Source organism: Sturnira hondurensis, unplaced genomic scaffold (assembly GCF_014824575.4).
Source record: "Sturnira hondurensis isolate 20B ecotype Veracruz unplaced genomic scaffold, ASM1482457v3 Scaffold0003874, whole genome shotgun sequence".
Lineage (NCBI taxonomy): Eukaryota > Metazoa > Chordata > Mammalia > Chiroptera > Phyllostomidae > Sturnira > Sturnira hondurensis.
Window position 1 is genome coordinate 3,746,785 of NW_028076505.1, and position 20,003 is coordinate 3,766,787.

At 52.0% G+C, this 20,003-nt stretch overlaps 1 protein-coding gene across 1 annotated transcript in view; it reads left to right on the forward strand.

Annotated features, from left to right (window-relative positions):
• Nucleotides 1–15,066: 15,066 nt before the first annotated feature.
• Nucleotides 15,067–20,003, forward strand: part of AGPAT3 (1-acylglycerol-3-phosphate O-acyltransferase 3) — a 58,353-nt gene continuing 53,416 nt past the window's right edge. Inside the window, exon 1 of the mRNA XM_037043070.1 lies at nucleotides 15,067–15,132. The gene's annotated coding sequence lies outside the window, so the exon portion shown is untranslated. The remainder of the gene's footprint in view (nucleotides 15,133–20,003) is intronic.

Consider the following 20,003-nt stretch of genomic DNA (forward strand, 5'->3'; position numbering starts at 1 on the left):
CTGAGATGATAGAGACAGACAAGCGCCAGATGTTGCATCGGGAAGAATAGACATTCACTTTTATGCAAATTCATAGTGCTCAGCTTTTCATTAGATAGCAGGTAGGATGGAAATGAGGACCTGTCCATTGACAAAAGTTGCCGGGGAGTGCGTGAACCTCTCCATAGAGGTTTCACTTTGAATATAGACGATTGGCCTAGTCTAATTGGAGTGATCGATTGAACGAATGAAGGAATGTATCTTTGATTAGGAGGATGCGCATAATCCTTATGTTCAGAGAGAAATCCCTTACGTGGTAGACTTTGCAAAATACGGTCCAACAGTAGGAATTTTTGCCAAATTTTCTTATGAGAAGGTTGCCTCAGTGTGGGTTCTTCAGGAGGCAGATGTCAAGGAGGGAAGGACCAGGTTTATGGGGCGTCTGCTGTGGAGGCTGAAGGGGGAGAATGGGAGGAGGCGGGGAGCCCTGGCCCGCCATGCTGCTGTGACCCCTTAAGGGGACCAGGAAGGGTGGGGGCCTGGGGAGGGGCCTCCGCCTGGGGTCCTTAGGCCAGGATGCAGCCCACCCCACGAGCCCCACACCCCTCAGGCCCAGCCCTGCAGGAGTGCCCCCTTTCTGAGCTCCCTGTGGGGGTCCTGGAGGCTGGAGGCTCCCCTCCCACCGTGTGCTGGGGTCTGAGTGACAGAGCTCTGTGGCTTCCTCAGAGACAAGGTTTAGTGACTCAGTAATCCACAGAAACGGATGGGCACGGTGGAAATAATCTCAGCTGTTAGCAGTCGCATGGCATCGTGACGTTCGGTCGGCTTTCAGAGAAAGCCCGTGGTTAGGGCTGGTCTCCTTAAGCTGACACTTGGCCCCTTCCTGCTCTGTTTGAGTGTCCCGGCGAAAGAAGCAGGTGCTTCCAGACAGGTGACAGAGATCGGCACGCACGTGTCGCCGTGTGAACGTCGTTTGCAGTTTTCTACACGGAGGCCCGTGCCACCATAATGGAAGTTCTAGAACGTCTGGGTGCAGATGTGCCCAGACCAGCATGGCCTTGTCCTGAGGCCACGCCCGCTTTGCCCCTTTCCCTTGTTCCCTTCACATTTGAGAGAGTTACTGGGTGTAGCGGTTTCTCTTTTTGGTGAACAAAGCTAGTATATGTGAAAGTCGTGAACGCAGATCCCAACCAGCTGGGCAGGAAGGTGAGCCAGTGACGTGGCAAAGATGGCCGCCCGGACTCGAGAGGTGGCCGAGCGCCTCTCCTCGGGCCCACTGCCTAGCCCCAGCCCTGACCCCCGCCAACATGACCGGGCAGGCACAGGCCCAGAGCTAACGGGTCTCTGGCTGCCGCGACAAGCCAGAAATTTGGGTTTTATATGCAAGTATTTTTAACAGACTGTGCAGGCAAATAAAAAATGTTCCTGTTTGAATCCAGCCTGTAGGCCTCTATTTTTACAACCTCTGGTCTAAAATATTTGCTTCATTTTTTGAAACAAAGTAACTGGGCTAATTGATGAGGATAAAACTGTCACGTCCCAGATACATCAAGAGGCGCAGGAAACAAATAGCAGAAACCTGCGCCTTTACCTGCAGATGAAAACCAAAGAGCTGTCCGACCCCATCACACTCGGCAGCTGGAAACAGGATGGGGTTCTGGGGTGACAGGTGGAGGAGAGAGAGGATGGTGCCGAGAGCAGGTTGGCCAGGAAACAAGGGGCCGCCAGGTTTCTAGGAGCGCCTCCTGCTCGGTCTTGGTTGGTTTCAGCTCCCACCTGTCAGTGCACGTGGAGCGTCCTATGTACTGGGCAGCAGTGCAGACACGCTAGAATTCACACGGTGGTGCCGGGCTGTTTCCTGGCTGCCTGTCGTGAGCTCCACAGCCCCCCACGGTGTGCATGGTGGGCCCTCGGGCTCTTCAGCACCTGCTGTTGTCCCTGATTTTCTCCAATAGAATGAATGCGCACATCGTGCCTTAGTTGTGGCTTTGATTCCCCCGGAGGATGCTGAGCATCTGTTTTAGCTGCGAGCCATGTGTGTTTCCTCCTCTGTGCTTCCTTCACCCACTCCCACTGGGTCATGTGTTGTCGTTTGCATTCCTGACCTACAGTTCTGCTTGCCATGCTTCCTCATACAGTTGTGATACTAATCCTGTGTTGTAACGTGTGCATCACATGCCTTTTCCCAGTTGTGTCTTTTTTTACTTTATTCTGATGAACAGAAATTCTTAATTCAGTTCAGAGTTAAATCTTTCTGTAATGGTAACGCCTTGTGGGTGTTGCTAAGAAGTTCTTCCCAACCCTGGGGTCTCCCGTATTTTCTTGTAGAAGTTTTCGAGTTTGCCTTCCACGCTGAAGTACTCTCGCCCCTGGAGTGGACCTTGTGTGGTAGAAGTGGGCAGCCCAGCTCTGTCCTGTCCTCACACCAGTCCTTAGCTGGTGGGTCCCCCTCCCCTGCTGACCCATGGTGTCCAGGCTGCCTCCGCCTGGTTGTCCATCCCACTGGTCAGTGCATTTGTGTGGGCAGCACCCTGCTGCCCAGCTCGCCACCCGCCCCACTGTCTGGACGCCCTCCCCTGGGTCTCCAGAGCCTGGCTGTTCTTGCTCTTTGCTTTCCGGCGTGAGTGTTAAAATCGGCTTGTCAAGTGTTGTGGAAAATTGTGTCAGCATTTTGATTGAGATGGCATTGACTCTGTAGATCTGTTTGGGGGCGTTTTTCATCCTTACGCTCTTCAGCCGTCCTGCAGTGAACAGGAGGACGTGTGTCTCCATAATAAAGACCTTACGTGACTTGCAGTTAGGATCTGTGACAGTCCACACACTGTCTTAGACTCTATGGAGATTCTGTGCCCCCCAGGCACCCTTATTGTTTTTGTTGCTTTTGTAAGTAGTATTTTTAAAGTTTATTTTTATTTATTTAACTAATTATGCATTTATTTATTTTCAGAGAAGGGGAGTGAGGAAGAAAGGGAGGGAAATATCAATGTGTGGTTGCCGCTTGTGCACCCCCTACTGGGGACTTGGCTCACAACCCAGGCATGTGCCCTGACTGGGAATTGAACCGGCAATCCTTTGGTTTGCAGGCCAGCACTCAATGCACTAAGTCATATCAGCCAGGGCTAAAGCTTATTTTTAATGAAAAACTTTTCCAGCTCCTTGTTAGTGTTATATAGACAGTCCCCTTACCAGTGTCAGTTTCTCGTCATTGGTTTGTACATTTCTGGGGTTTTCTGTGCAGACATCTGTACCGTCTGGGAGTCAGGGTGGCTCTGTTTTGTCCTTGTGCCTTTAATGTCCTTCCTTCCCATTTTACTGCCCGGGCCTTTCCAATGATGGGAAGCATGACAGGGAATTCTTGTCTTGTTCCCCTTGTTGTGCTGGTGTAAACACAGGTGTTTGGCTCTGAATTGCCCCATTGCTCCGCTCTGGCTGAGAGGCGGATGGATGGAGAGAAACACAAAGAGATTAAAGACTTACCTCCATGGGTCACCAGGGACATGCCAGAGTACAGCCACAGGGAGGCGCTGGCCTGCCCACCAGGGTGGCCCAGCACTTCAGAGACTTTGCAGCTGGATCTGCAGAAGAGGCCATCTTGAGAGCAGGCCCAACCTGGGGCACATGTCAGGACCCTGGGCAGGATGGCCACCTGGCTCTTTACAGTGGCCGTGTCCTGGGGAAGAACAACTTGGTCCGTGAGCTCTGTCCGGAAAATGTGCAGCCACTGTTAATGTAACGAGAATGGTTTGTGCAACTAAGGCAGCTAAGGTGAGTGGACTGGATACACATGTGTGAACCAGGATGACTTCACTGTACTAGTCAGTGGGGGCGGTAGACGCCATTGAATGAGCATGTGTATGGTGTGGCCATCACATTCAAAATGACCGAGTGAATAGAGCAACGAATCTGCATCAAATTTTGCATTGAGCATGGATATTCCTCTGCAGAAACTATTCGGACAATTTAGAAGGCCACAGCTATGGGCAACTGGTGATTGGCACCTTCATTACGGTAATGCATCTATTCACACATCTTGTCTCATGCAGAGTTTTTTGGTGAAACATCAAATCACCCAGGTGACTCAGCTCCCCTACAGCCCAGATTTGGTGCCCTGTGACTTCTGGCTTTTCCCAAAACTAGAATCACCTTTGAAAAGGAAGAGATTTCAGACTGTTGATGAGATTCAGGAAAATGCGATGAGGCAGCTGATGGTGATTGGGAGAAGTGTGTGAGGTCCCAAGGTGCCTTCTTTGAAGGGGACTGAGGCGTCATTGTTTTATGTACAACGTTTCTTGTATCTTCTTCAATAAATGTCTCTATTTTTCATAGTACATGGCTGGATACCTTCTGGACAGACCTTGTATACACACAGTGGAATGTTATTTCAAATAAAATCCACACGATGGGAAGGAGACGAAGTAGCTGCAACTGTAGGCAGCAGACATCTGTGGATCTTACAGGTGTGCTGAGCGAAGGCTGTGAGGCAGAGATGTGTGCACAGCCTGATCTGTGGATGCGAAGCACAGAAGCAGGCGAAACCGGGGCGTGCTGCCCGGGGTAGGGGTGGGCCCAGGGGGACACTGGGGACAGGAAGGGAGCACGCCAGGCCTTGTAGTAGGGGTGCTGGGAGTGCTGTCTGTCCTGACCCAGGAATTGGTTACGTGGGTGTGTTTGGTTTGTGAAAGTCTGAGCTGTGCACTTAAGGTGTGTGCACTCTTCTGTGTGTGTATTATGCTTGAAAGTCTTGAAAAAAGTGTTAAAGAAACAACGGCAGACATGGCAGAAGGCAGGAGTCCAACGTCTGTGCCAATAACCTCTTGAACCACATGCGCGCAATCAGGAAACCTGGAGAATGTGGCCGGCAGTGATTGAGGCCGCCGCCCCGGGAGGCTGTGCTCAGGCGGAAGAGCCCGTCCGATGGGTGCAGACGGGCCCTGTGCCACCTGGGATGGCGACCCAGATAGAGAGACCCCTCCTAGCAAATGTGGGCGGCCGAGAGGGGGTCACCCCTCAAGGAAAGAAAAGCAGGTGGCCAGCGACTCGCTTACAACACGTCGAATGCCCGTTACACCCAGAAGAGCCTCGGGAAAGAAAGAGGAGGCTGCAGACTTTGTGTCCGGCCAGGCTGTCCCTCCAGTGCCCATCGGAGTTCAGGGAATGGGTTGGTAAGGGTCCTTCCAGGGACCTTCTAAGGGATGAGTGCCAGTCTACCTCGAGATGACAGTGAGTCTGGCAACATGCCGGTGGTGGTGATGGGAGGCAGGCCTCTCTTGCTGTGCACAGGTGCCAGGTAGGTGGCAAAGGGCTGTGAAGGTGGCAGGTGCTGTCCTGTGGGCACAGCCGATGTGGGAAGGGAGGGGTCAGGAGAGTGGGCCTGGCTGTGTGGCTGGGAATTGGGGCTGACAGAGCACGCCATGGCAGCGGGGTTTTTTTTTGGGGGGGGGCTTCCTGAAAGAGAAAGAGAAAGTGACAGTGTTTTTAACTTCATCCCGGAGGTGAGCTTTCATTCCTTGTGCTGAGAGCCAGGCGGGGACCACACAGGGTGCGACCCAGGGGCATCACCTCAGAGCTGCCTCCCACGGTCAGCTCCCGCACCTGACAGTGAGCCTCCTTTTCATTCCCAGGTGGCTGTTGCCCCTCTTTCTCCCTGCCTCGCCCCAGCAGAGGTTGGGCTGCTGTGTTGCCAGGGCAGCGCCCACTGCTGGCTCTGCGGACCGGCTCCTTCCTACCCCCAGCCTCCGCGTCGTTGAAGTCTGCTCTCGTGGCCTTATTGCTGTCCATGCCCCTTGAGTTTATCCTGTTCTCTCTCTGGGCTATTGAATTGAAAGCTTCACCTCTTTTTTATTTTCCCCCAGCAGAGACCCTTAGTTGTCAGACTGCACTTCTATAGTAAGCCTGCAAGGCTGCACCTGCCCTTCTGGGTCCCGGTGAACTGGGGGCCTGCGCCTTTAGTGGGAGGTGACTTCGTTGTTCAGTTCTCGGCACTTAGAACTTTCTGACGTGGTTCTTCTGTGACCCATGAGGGCAGTAGAGGACATTTTTATTTTCTGAGTGAGTGGGGATTTCAGGTTATTTTTTAACTCTAGCTGCCTCGTGGGCACAGGCCACGGGCTGTGTGGCACTGGCTCTGTTTTCGAGACTTGAACTGTATCTGGTTACTGTGTCCGCGCTTCGTCCTGGTGCTGTTGGAGCCGGTGGTTTGCTCCCCTGCCCCCCCCCCCCGGCTGCTCCGGGAGCCTCTCTGTCCCGGGGTTCTTCCATCTTAGTGTGTCTGGCATCTTGGAGTGGATTTCTTTTAATTTTTTTTTTATTTTTTTATCCTCACCTGAGCACATTTAAAAAAATTGCTTTTAGAGAGAGAGAAAGGGAGGGAGAGGGAGAAACATCGATTACTTGTCTCCCCCCCCACCCCATACATGCACTTTCTGGGGTCACAGGCACCTGCGCCCGGACCAGGGATGGAACCTGCAACCTAGGAGTCTGCCTTGACTGGGAATTGAACCCGCGACCTTTCAGTCACGGGACAGTGCTCCAACCAACTGAGCCACGCTGGTGCCGGCAAGAGTGGGTTTTATTTGTTTTGCTTTGGATTCGTTGTGCTTCTTGAAGACACACTGTGTGTCTGTCAGCGGTTCTGGAAAACTCTGGGGCACTGTTCTGCTGCCTTTTGCTCCTGCCTTGCATTTGACTTACACCACCCTCCCAGCCTCTCAAACTTTTTTCCTTGTGGTTTAGTCATTTTCTTTTGCTGCATTCTCAGTAATTTCCTTGGCTTTCTTTTCCAGTTTTCCAGCCCTCTCTTCATCTCTGTCTAATCTGGGATTTACCCGTGCTCATTCAACTTTTCATGTCGATGATTATCTTTTTCTTTCTTAAAAGTTCTCTTTGGTTCTTTCCAAATCCACCTTTTATTCTGCTTCATGTTCTTTGCTTTGCATGTATTTCAATTTCCTCTTTTATCTCTAAATGTACTTATACACTGCAACTGATGATACCAAAATAATAATAATACCAAATGTAATACCAAAGTCTAAATTTCTGGGGGCTTGCATTCCATTGCTTGTTCAGCTTCCCGTCACTCCCCGAAGCTAGTCTCCCATGTGCTCTGCAACTTCGGGCTGCAGAGTGTAAGTCTGGGGGGGCTTGAGGTTCCCGTGGGGCTCGTGGAGCAAAGCCGCCCTGGAGAGGCTGAGCTTCTGTGAGGAGCCCAGGAGAGGGACTGAGCTGGAACCACTTTAGGTTAATTTTCTGGAGTCACAAAGGGACTTCTAAAGATGCAATTGACAGAGCAGGAAAGAGACCCCCCCCAAAAAAACTCCTAGAGTGAAGAAATGGCTAGTGGTTGGGTGAACCTATAGAAATCGTGACGAATAAAGCAGCAGTGAGAGTTGAGGGAATGTCGTAGACTTAGGTCTAAATGACTAAAGTGAGTGACTAACTTGGGGGAAGCACCCTGACCTAAAACTGCCAGGTGTGGGAGACAAATGTGACACCCCGGCGTTGGAAGCTGGAAGACCCTTGCACACCCGGGACATCAGGATAACTGCTTTAACCTGCTTGGGACCCAGTTGCAAAACGTGCCTCAGACTTCGTCCTCAGTGAACTTAGCTTTCTGTTAGCTTCTCTCCCATCCGCACAACAGGTGATTCCTGCCCTCTCAGCACAGAGAGGCCACCTCACTATTTAAAGAGTTTTCTTCAAATAACTTTGATTTTTTTTATCTTTTTTTAAAATATATTTTATGATTATACCATTACAGTTGTTCTATTCCCCCCCTTCATTCCCCTCCACCCGCACACTCCCTCCCCCACCATTCTCCCCACCTTAGTTTATAACCACGTGTCTCAAGTCCTTTAGATTCTATATTTCCCCCATTATTCTTGCCCTCCCCCTTATCTATTTTCTACCTACCATCTATGCTATTTTCTGTGCCTTCTCCCCCCTTCTCCTCCTCCCACCCCCCTGTTGCTAACCCTCCATGTGTTCTTCATTTCTATGGTTCCACTGCTGATCTAGCTGTCCTCTTGGTTTGCTTTTGTTTTAGGTGTGGTTGTTAATACCTGTGAGTTTGCTGTCCTTTCACTGTTAATATTATTCATCATCTTTTCCTTATATAAGTCCCTTTAGCATTTCATATAATAAGGGCTTGGTGATGATGAACTCCTTGAACTTGACCTTATCTGAGAAGCACTTTATCTGTCCTTCCATTCTAAATGAAAGTTTTGCTGGATAAAGCAATCTTGGCTGTAGGTCTTTGAATTTCATGACTTGGAATACTTCTTTCCAGCCCCTTCTTGCCTGTAAGGTCTCTTTTGAGAAATCTGCTGACAGTCTGATGGGTACTCCTTTGTAGGTGACTGTCCCCTTATCTCTTGCTGCTTCTAGGATTCTCTCCTTCATTTTGGTCTTGGCTAATGTAATTATGATGTGCCTTGGTGTGTTCCTTCTTGGGTCCAACTTCTTTGGGACTCTCTGAGCTTCCTGGATTTCCTGGAAGTCTATTTCCTTTGCCAGACTGGGGAAGTTCTCCTTTATTATTTGTTCAAATAAGTGTTCCACTCGTGGCTGTTTCTTTCCCCCTTCTGGTACCCCTCTAATCCGGATGTTGGAACGTTTAAAGATGTCCTGGAGGTTCCTAAGCCTCTCCTCATTGTTTTGAATTCTCATTTCTTCATTCGTTTCTGGTGGGATGTTTTGTTCTTCCTTCTGGTCCATTCCATTGATTTGAGTCCCAGTTTCCTTTCCATCGCTATTGGTTTCCTGGACATCTCCCTTCATTTCAATTAGTTTAGCCTTCATGTGTTTCTCTAATTTGTGACTGTAGTCTACCAATTCTGTGAGCATCCTGATAAATAGTGTCTTAAATTGGGCTTCTGAGAGGCTGGCAATTTCCTGGTCGCTTAGGGTTATTGGCTCTGGGACTTTGAGTTCCTCTTGCGCCATCTTTTGGGCTGGTCGTGCCTGTTAAGTAGCAGGATCGGAGCCCTAGGTTTTCACCGGAGCAGGGCAACTCAGTCGCTGGGTTGTGACGTTTTATGTGGGGGCGGGGTCAAAGAGGGATGATGGCTTCCCTCCGCCGTGACCCCCACCGGCACCGCAGCCACCACTGTCACTGGGCCCATGTGTTTCGTTCCACTGCACACGAGTGTGCGCTGTCGGCCCTCCACCACTGGGTTTGCCCCCTGGGGCTTGCGTGGTCTGTCTCACTGTGCGCGAATGTGCGACCTTGGTTAGTCTGCCCCGCACCCCGACTGGCTTTGGGCTGCCCATGCGCCTAGCGCCTAGGTCGGGGGATCTGTCCTGCCCCACCCAGCTCCGTTGCTGGTTCCGCCTCTCTTACCGTCCCTGTTGAACGGTTCGTAGCTGTCGGACTTCCGTATAACTCCGTGTTCTGGTCTTTGGGTGTGTTCTAGTTCTCCAAAACTTTTGTTGTAGTCAAACTTGGTTGTGGGAGAAGGCACAGTGTTTCCACCTATGCCTCCATCTTGGCGGAAGTCAAATAACTTTTCTTTTGCAGCTGAAAAACAACTGTATGTATGGGACATGCAGTGCGTAGCAGTAACAAAGAGCGTGACTTTTTAAAACAGTGGTTCATAGTAATGAGTTAGAGAGTATGATTTTGCAGGGGGAAGATGGTTATGACATCTTAGTATGTCAGATTTCAAAATTGGAAAGTAAACGTGAAGGAAATGACGATTGGGCACCAGATGGTGTTACTCGTGGGGCTCCATCTGTCCAAGGTTGTTGTCCTGCTGGGGGCCTCCTATCCCCACCCTGTTATTTGATTTTCTGCAGGGTGGTGGTCCCAATTCTGCCTCCCTGCTTGGTTCTGATTCTTCAACCCCAGGCCCGCAGACTCCACGGCACCTTTTGTGAGGCCCCCGTTCGCAGCAGGCACTCTCCTGCCCTTCCCACTGGCCTTCCTCCCATCCTCCTGTCTCCTGCAGCGAGGTCACTGTCCACTGGAGTCCACGTCAGACCCCTGGGCTGTGCCTGTGACCCCCTTTCCTCTGTGTCCCCCACTCTCACCCCCCCATCCACTCACGGGCTGAACCTCGCTGATTCCACTTCCCACGTCATGTACTTAAGCCCCGCCCTCGGCCCCCAGATGGGCTGCACTTGGTGACTCCAGTCCCCACCGAAGGCCTCTGTGCCCCAGTTCCGCTCCCATCAAATGTGTCCCCTGCCGTGAATCGGAAGTTGTATTTCAACAGCCCAGGTTTGGTCCCTGCCACCCTGGCTCTAATCCCCTGTGGTGACGTTCCACGGATGCCCTCTTCTTCCTCATGGGCCATGCTCCCGCCACAGCCGGACCTCAGGCTTCGCCCCCAGCCGAGTCTGCCCTGGACCTTGACACGCCTTTCTCCAAACACTCTTTCCCCCTTTGCCGGGTGAATTCCTGCTCATCTTCCACCTCGGCTGTCACCTTGCTGGGAGGCGTTTCCCTGTCCTGAGTGTGAGGATGCACACACACACACACACACACACATGCACACGCTGTTTAACGCAGAGATGGACTCACTTCCTGAGTGCTCTCTTTGCAGCTGGATTTCTTCAGTTTGTGGTGCGCAGCTGAGCTGTGCCACTTGCCCTTGTCCCTGGGTGAAGGCCATGGGGGTTACCCTTGACTCCCTGTCTGGCGGTTGGTGTGTGCAGCCAGTCCTGCTCATGGTCACTGAAGCTCTGTCCCTCCCCATTACCAACAGGGCAGCCGTCCTTGTCCAGTGCAGCTCTGGTCAGCCCGCCCAGGGCAGTTCTGCAGGTGGACTGCTGAGCAGTCTGCACGTCTAGAAGACTCGAGGCCCACGTTACTGACTTACCCTCTGAAAGGCTCATGCTGTCTCCACTCATCCCAGTAGCACTAGAAAGAGTGATGCTCTTCTAGGTGCTTAGTACTTCTTTTTGTTCTGTTTACTTTCTCGTGTTTAAATCCAGCACACTACGATGTCATGTTGCCGCATCTCTCTGGGAAACGTGACAGTGTCACAATCGATTCTGTTAAGGCCAGCTGTGCAAATAGGTGGCGGTGGCTGATCCCTCCCCTCTGGGTGATCATCACATTCCTCTGGGTGTGGAGGTGCTGGGGTGCGCCATAGGCTTGAGGCCAAGGTCACAGGTGACAGTGGCTCCGGCCGGTGACTTCCCTGCTCCAGGTCATGGCCGCTGCTGATGTTCCCCCAGAGCCTGTGAGGCTGGGCAAGGTCACATGTGAAAGTGCTCTGTGAAGAGGTGTGTGCACATGACACACCTCATGCATGTCAGAGGTGGGACAGAGAGTGGGCGTCACACGTGGTGGTGTGTGGTGAGTCCCAGCCAGCTTGCCCTGGGACGGCAGCACTTGGGCAAAACGTGGCCCAGATTGGCACGTGCTGCAGTGAGCAGGGCACAAGCCCAGAAACAGGACAGGGCTCCACGCGGGTGGCCGGGAGCCCTTGGACACCTGACAGGGGTCCCACTTGCCCCTCATGCTCACTGATCTTGGCTCTCCTAGTCTTCCCTTGGGTGCAGACAAAGGGGACCGTGGGTTTGTCCACCCCTAACATGGTTTGCTCTGGATGGAGCGTGGGGGCATTACAGCCGGTGTCTTGGTGTCTGGTGCAGCTCTGGGGCACGGCAGTGGCCGGTGTGTTGGCATTAGCTGTGCTACCCACCTGCACCCACACTGGGTGTCGGCCTGTCTTTACTGCACGGTGCTGCGTTTCTGTGCCAGCTTTGGACTGCCTTGTTGCTGAATCATTTCATGGCTCAGCATATCTGAGAGTAGCATCTCTTCCTCCCACTAAAGCGAGCAGTCCGAGAGTGGCCGCGGTTACTGGGTATTGAGTTCCCTTTGTGGCAGCTGGGTGACTGGCTGGCGGGAACAGGTAAGGCTCCTTGTCCCTCTGGTCTCCTGTCCTTTCCTCTGGGTGTGAGGGCTGTGTCCCTGGAAGAAAGCTACACTCTGGACTGTGCAGGGTGTGACTTCATGTTCAGGCTCCCTGTGCGGTGGGCCTGCCTCACTTTGCTGTCTGGGAGGCGATGGGCTCAGAGTGGGTAATCGTTCCTTCTCTGCCATTTTGTTCATTGCCACCCGCCTGTGGGGGAGGGGGCCACATATATGTCCATGGCTTTTTTGAAAATTACTCTTAAAATCTGCCATCACATTTAGGGTAGGACAGGTTTATTTAACAACAGCGGTTTTGCCAGTCACTCTTTTTATTCCTACTCTCACACACGTGCCAGAAAATGACACAGCCGGCAAGTGGAGAGGGGCCCCGGGCCTCCCCTGAGCACAGCACGGAGTCAGCAGTGGCCCCCTGAGCTTTTCAGATAAGCTTTGTTTGACATGGTGTTTGACTCGACACTTGTGACAAGTAGTATGTTCACTGTGCATGGCGTGTGACTGGGCCAGTGGCTTGATGACAGAGCTGACCCTTCCTAATTGTGGGGTGGGGGGAACTTGGCATGGGAGACAGAGAGAGAGACAGGCTAGAGTGATAGACAGAGAGAATCTAAATAAGAGAGAGGCTTCATATAAATAAGAACCATTTTTAGGAAAAGAAGAAAAAGGAAAAGGAAGTGAGGGTAATTACTGCTGTTTGTACTTGGTCTTTCATTGGTCGTTTATACTTCTGGAAAGGGTTCAGCTTCTTCTTCCAAAGTTTACAGAAGAAATAGGAAGTTGAGAGCCTTTAATAATGTTGCCATTGTTTATTTTGTAACTTGTTATTATATTGTATTTCTGGGAATGGGTTAGCCTCTCTTTTTTAAAAAAAATGAAGAACTGTAAAAACATAAATTATTGAATTCCCCTACCTACCATACAGTGGAAGAATTAACCACTGTAGAATCATTTGAGGCCAAAGCGGTGGTAAAACTAAAAACTTCTAAAATTCTTTTTTTTTTTAAGATTTTATTTATTTATTTATTTATTTATTTATCTTTAGAGGAGAGAGGGAGAGAAACATCAATGTATGGTTGCCTTTTGTGCGTCTCCCTGCTGGGAGTTGGCCTGCCCGGAACTGGCCTGCAACCCAGGCATGTGCCCTGACTGGGAATTGAACCGTGATCCTCTGGTTCATAGGCCTGTGCTCAATCCACTGAGCTATACCAGCCAGGGTAAAAACTTCTAAAATTTTTAACTTGTAAATGGAAAAGGGAGGTGGGAGGGAAATAAGCATCAGAGGGGGTGTCAGGCCCGAGTTGTGCTGCCCCATGGTGGGGCTGGGGGTGGGGCTGGGGGAGCCGGGCGCTGTGGTGGCTGGTCCCGGTTAGAGGCGCTGTCGCTGGGACACACGCACGCATGATGTTGGGGAGCACACACTCTGTGACCTTGGGCACGTCCCCCAGCTTCTCGCCACTTTTATCCAACACTGTGCTAGAAAAGTAAGACAGGAAAAGGAAGTAAGACGCATACACAATCGGAAGGAGAAGTGAAGTTGTCTTTATTCACAGATGTAGAAAATCCTAAGAAATCTGCGTTAAGCTACTAGAATTAATAGGTGAGCTTAGCATATTTACAGGATGCAGGTAAATATAACAAAATAAGTCTGATTTCTGTATACCAGCACTGGACAATTAAAATCTCTAATAAAACACCATTCATGGTGGCATAGAGAATAGGAAATTCTTAGGGATCAGTACAGCCAAAACAACACGCCAAGAGAAACTAAAGAAGACCTATGTACAGGGGGAGCTTTACTATGTTCATGAGCTGGAAGACTCAGTGTTACCAATATGTCAGTTCTACCCAAACCGACATGCAGATTCAGTGCAATCGCATCACAATCCTGACATGTTTTTTTAAAAAAGAAACTCACATGCTTAATCTAAAATTTAGATGGAAATCTGAAGACCTAGAATAGCTGAATAATTTTGAGGAGACAGACAAAAGATGACCTGGTTTTAAGACTTTCTCTCTTGCTTCTGTAATCTGGACGTTGTGGAAAGGTGAACCTGGAGGGGATGGTCCCAGACCCAAACCCACACGCTCCTAGTCAGCCAGTTTCCAACAGAAGTGCCAGCGTAATTCAGTGAGGAAGCGATATAAAGGGTGGCAGGATTTTTGGGCACTGACTTGCAAAAACACTGAACTTTGTCCTACTTCCTCCCACTTCATAAAAATGACCTCAGAACAGGTCACCACCTAAATGTGAAAGCTAAAACTGGAGGATTTATAGAAGAACAGTGTGGCGTATACATAGAATGGAGTATGATTCAGCCTTAAAAACAAATATGCTTAAACGTGGATGACCCTGGAGGACACCAGGCCAAGTGAAGCGAGCGAGCCACAAAAGGTCACACTCTGTGTGGTTCCGCTTATATGTGGTCCCTGGAGTCATGAGATTCCCAGAGGCAGAAAGCGGGTGGTGGTGCCAGGCGCTGGGGGTGGGGGGGGTGGGGAGTGAGTGTTTAACGTGGGTGGGGTTTCAGTTTGGGAGGATAGAAAGTTCTGGAGATGGAAGGTGGTGACCGCTGTGCGACAGCGTAAGTGTGCTCAATGCCCCTGAGCTGTGCACTCAGACATGGTTAAAATGGTGAATTGTATGTATATTTTTACCACAATTTAAAACAAACTAAAACACGGGCTAAAAGTGGCCAGTGGACTTGAGGTTTTGCTTTGTGGGCCACAAGCCGAGGCCGGGCTGGAGGGAGGGCCGGCTGTTCCGGAGGGGGCGGGGCGGTTTCCAGGGGTTTGGGAGGGAGGAGAATGCAAATGAGGAGGTGGAGCTGCTGTCCTGGGAAGGGCAGAGCCGGCTTCCTGAGGGTCAGAGGCCTGGGGGCTCTTCTGTTCCGGGCGGTGCAGAGCTTGGCGGGAGGAGCCCACCCTCAGCTGCTCCCAGAGCCTGCGGGAGGTTGAAGTTTCTTTGCTGCCCTTCCTGGGGTGTGTTCATTTGTGAGCCATCTGTGGGGCCTCCTTATCAGGCCGTTGCAAGTAACAGCACAGTAAGGCCCTGTCTAGGCCACGTCCCTGGTGTTTGCTGAAGGTAGTGGACTGTTCCGTTCATGGGGAAATAGAGGTCATTCGGAATGGTCAGTTTCCCTGGTGTGCAGGGGTGTGGTCACCATGTGTCTTCCCGCATAAGTACACATGTCTGTGCCTTTCACTTCCAGGCCTCCAAGGTGGGACCCTCTGAGGACGATTGTGTCCACTGGCTGCGCTGACCCCGGGCCTCGGTGAGTTGGGAGAAGGAGGCATCTGACCTCAGGTGGCCTGTGTGCCCATGTGTGGGCTCCTGTGTTTTCCCTGGAGCAGCCCTGGGGTAGGTCATGCCCCATGACATGGTCCTAGCTCTTGCTGGCAGACACAGAAGTCCACCTGTCTTGAGAGCCAGACTTGCCAAGCTAGCTTTAGTGACACCAAGGACACCTTGTGGGGCACAGCTGGGCTTTCCTGCGCATTGACTGATTTTCTTAAAGGGGTATATATTTGGAAGTTTTCTTACAACCAAGAGAGATTTATTGATCAGTTCCCGTTTGTCCAAAATCCAAATGAAAAAGTTCAGGTATATGGTCTCCCCTTCTGTTCTGTCCTGGAGGGATGTGCTGAGGGGCCAGGGGGAAGATGCTGCTGGGTCCCGGGGTGTCCACGGGGGTGCAGCCATGGGAGCCACCCCAGCAGAGCTGGACGTGGCTTTTGTTAGCAGACCCCGAAGTCTGAGAGTCTCTTTGAGAAGGACGTAGCTGTCCAGTTTAGATGCCCAGGGGTGACATGTGACCCGAGGTCTGTGCATGTCTGTCCAGAGCTGGGCCCAGCCAGCCGAGGGGCGGCCTCCAGTCACCCCAGCCCCCTCTCTTGTCCTCTGTGTCCTGGCTCTGAGCAGTCTGGTTCCTCCTTTTAGGGTCCGTGCTGACCAGCTCCTTTTTGCGCCCACACTCATTCTCAGGATCTATTGCTACTGGGCGAGTGAGCAATAGGTCTCTCTATATGAATCACGCCTTGGCCAGATGGCCTCTTGCCACTTGTTCTTTGGGCCTGGCGTCTTCTCTCTTTTAAAGAGCCCTCTGTGAAGAGCGGGTCCCCGTCTGCACCTTTGACTCGTAGTTGCCAGTCCTCCTCAGGCTGACGATGTAAGCTCCTGTGTGATGGTCACAACACACAGTGTGCTCGTAACTCTTCGGTAAAAACGAACAACTTCCGGGGTGCAAGGAGGGCTGATGCAACCCGGTGCCGACGCCACGCTTTTTCTATTCATAGTCACGACTTGTTTAAAACAATGCTCCTGAAGTACATGAACTGAGCACTGCCTTCGTCTTCAAATTAAAACCACTTTGTCGAGTGTTGCTTTAGAATTAAGTATTTTCTCACACGTGCCTACTTGGCAACTGTTAACATAAATGTGATGTGAGCGGCACTTTCCAATACTCTGAGCTCTCATCTCCAATGTTCTGAGTCAAAAGTGTATTTGCTTTGTTTGCCCATTACTGATTTAATAGACAGCTTATGGTTTGGACTGCTAAATTGTTGCGAGCTGCTACTGTGTGCAAAAGAATGTCAGTTACATTGTGTCCTAGGGCTGAGCTCTGAATGCCTTCCTTTCTTTCCCTGTCTTATCACCTGGCAATGGCTGGAGGATGCCTGGGGCGGAGAGGATTCTCTCTCGCACAGCTACCAGGGGTGCTGGAGCCCCCGGCGCAGCCTGCCATGCTGCAGGGGTTGTGGGTGCCGCCCGAGTGTGATCTGTGAGGCACACTGCATGGTTCACAGCAGGCGTGAGTCCTCCACCACGGTTTGTTTCTGTGGGAGAGTGGCCTAGGGTCACTAGTCATGGGCCAGACATCTCCCAGGAAGATGGAATTTGGGCAGATTGGAGATGGAAATCAGTCTGGTTTCCCTGGTTTTAGGGGCTGGAGCCCTCGCTGTTCTGTAACAGTTCGAGGGTTGGGAAGGAGGAGGGGGAGAAAGGAATGTCAAGTTGGAGACGTCGTGCTTTTTAGGGACAGGAACAGTCACGGGGTGACCCTCAAATCAAATTTGTAACCGAGCATCTGGTGAAGTGAACTCACATTCACACGGCGGACTGCCTTCGGTTGTACGTATACATACAGCTTCTTTGCAGAGGCAGGAAAGAGACAGCGAGACTGACCAGCAGCCCCCACCCTGCCAAGCCAGTAATCGTCGGTACTGAAGTAGAGCCTAACACCCATTTATGGCTGGAACTGGTGCCGCTCAGAAGATGTCCGAATGTCTAGTGAAATCTGAACAGGTGTGCAACTTAGTCATTAGATAAGTGACAATTAAAAGCCATGGGGTTGGCTACAGTGAAAAAACAGACAGTGGGGAACTCACACTGTGGTGGCTGTGTCTTGGTCCAGTCGCTTTGGACAACCATTATTATGATCACGATGGTGATGCTGCAGCATGTAGGCTCTGGGCGGGCACTCTCAGAGTCCCTCACCAATCATTCGGTTCTCTTCTCATCTTCATGGAGCAGATCTGATTATCTGTGTTTTTCAGATGAGGACATAGGCTCAGGATCAGCATTTCAGGATAAGCTGTGCTTACACCCCAAGGGGTCACTCTGGGCTTCGGAGCCCCTGTGCTCTGCCCTGTCCCTGCCGGACCCTGGTGCCCTAGTGGGCCCTGCGCATGCCGTCATGTGGTGTGCCAGCCTGCCCACCAGCAGGGAGAAGCTGCTGCCCGGGGCAGGAGGGCCTCAGCCGGGCAGAGCTCGTCCGTGGCCTCATGGAGGACCTGGGACTCCACTCAGTGTCACAACCTCTCGGGTGGCCAGTGTACGTCATCCCTGTGCTTGTGGTCCCTTCACTGACAAGTGATGGGATAGATTGTGTCACTGTTACAGCAACTTCAGCTCACACTTGTTTTCCACTAATTTTTCCTACAAGGTTTAGGATGACTATAAGGTTCTCCTGAGTCTTAGGCACTAACACTGGAACGGGGCCTGCCCTGCGTGCTTATTTCACAAGCTCCTCTCCCCATTCTCTGCCCGTGTTCGGGAGCTGGGCTTCCCACCTGCCTGTCTGGCTGTGGTCTGTGTTTCCAGAGCTTCCTGGCTGGCCCTGGACCTTGCTCGGTGCAGCCGGAGGGGTGATGGGGCAGGGAGCAGGGGACCCCTCTCCTTCAGGCAGTGTGAGGGTGGAGAGAGAGCCCCAGGGAGACCTGAACACTCCCTGAGGAAGGCGAAGCTGGGACATGATGCTTTGGCCTCACGACTGAGACAGGCAGTGCTCCCTGCTGCCGGGGCCCCACTGTTCTGTGAGTCCTAGAGTGAGGGGAAGCCCTGGGACGTAAGGGAGGCAGGGTCTGTGCCCCCAGACCCTCTCTCCCAGGTTTGGTCCGTGGCCAGGGCGGGCGTTTGTGCCAGGTGTTGGAGGCCAGGCTGGTCCTGCCCCCATCCCGTGTGTGCTGTGAGCCCCAGGACAGTGCAGGCGCCACACATGGCTCACACCTGACGTAGCCTCAGCCCCAGAGCCCTCTCAGCCAGGGCCTGGGTGGGCCGGGGTGTGTGTCTCCCCTGCTTACCTGGCAGCCCATGTTGTTGCGTTTGAGCTTCTACTTGCTCTCTGAACCTGGGACAAAGGGCTTGGGCTTCGGCCGGGCAGCTTGAGTCTAGAGGATGCACATCTCTGGCAATGTAAGCTTTTTTCCTTAAAAAACAAACACAAACAATCAATCAAACAATCTGCCCTGGCCGGTGTGGCTCAGTGGATTGAGTGCCAGCCTGTGAACCAAAGGGTCACTGGTTTGATTCCCAGTCAGGGCACATGCCTGGGTTGCGGACCAGGTCCCCAGTAGGGGGGTATGGGAGAGGCAACCACACATTGCTGTTTCTCTCCATCTCCCTCCTTCCCTTCCCTTCTCTCTAAAAATAAATAAATACAAAACTTAAAAACAATCCAATCTTTTCAGTGTTCAGGATAACTGGTTAAGCTGTCCTGATCGCCGTCCAGACAGAAGGGGCGGCCTTAATCAGCAAACAAGGTAATTTTTTCTTAACACTTACATTTTAATTATAAAAGCGGTATGTGCTTGTAAAAGTTAAATGCAGAACCAAATTTAATGCACAGTCAAAATTTCATTGTCTGGTTCATCCCAGATCCCACTCCTTCTCCCAGAGGGAACGCCTACAGACGGTGTGTGGCTCACCCCTCCAGGGGGTGTAAAAACACACTGGGGGACAGGCGTGCCTACTACGCAGAGCTTCTAAAAACGCACTCATGTCATAATGCTCACCTGGGCAACTTGGCGTAACGTGTCTGGAGGACTTTGTAATCGGCCTACCTCGTTTTCTGTGCGTGCCCCGGAAAGCATGTGTGGCTGTGCCTGCAGATGCACACACGTGTCGTGAGACATGCCTGGGGGACGGTCTCAGAGCACGGCTCCCTGGCAGCCCCTTTCCGAGGACAGGGTATGTTTTCAAGGCCGGGTGTGTGTGTGGCTTGGCAAGGTGGTGAGACTGGCACACTCGTTCCCATACTGGAGGGCTGGCTGACACCTTGGTGACAGTGTCCACAGAGAGGGTGATGACGGCCCTGGTAAGTGCCCCCTGGCCCAGGCTCTCGACCCCTGGACGGCAGACTTTGACTCCTGCTGCCATGGAACTCAATGTCCCTTTCTGCCCTGGCCAATACTGTTGATGAGTTGGCAGGGTGCCAGGAGTCTTTTTGGGAACATCGACTTTGACCAGGTTCCTTTCCCAGGGAGGAGCATCTGGTTTCTGGAACATTCCACAGTGTTCTCCCGGAACCCACATAAAGCACTGTTGTTGTCAGAGACATGAGTGCGCGTGGGCAGAGCTGCCCTCGTCTACGCATCTAACATGCAGGTGCAGCAGAGGTCCCCTTGTCAGGGCACTGTCTGGTCTCACAGAAACCGCGTGCCTGGCAGCTCCTTATCTCTTGGGGCCTGGAACTAAAAACGGAAGCACACCTCGAGTGGCCGTGCCTGGGAGCACCGGAACCTCCTGTGCTGTTGGCTTGGCTCTGTGCCGGGGGGTTCTAGTTGGACAGGGTGGTGGAGCAGGGCATGGGGGCCACGTCACAGGCAGCCCGAGTGGTCTCAGCCGCCTCCTTGACTCAGCTCTTGG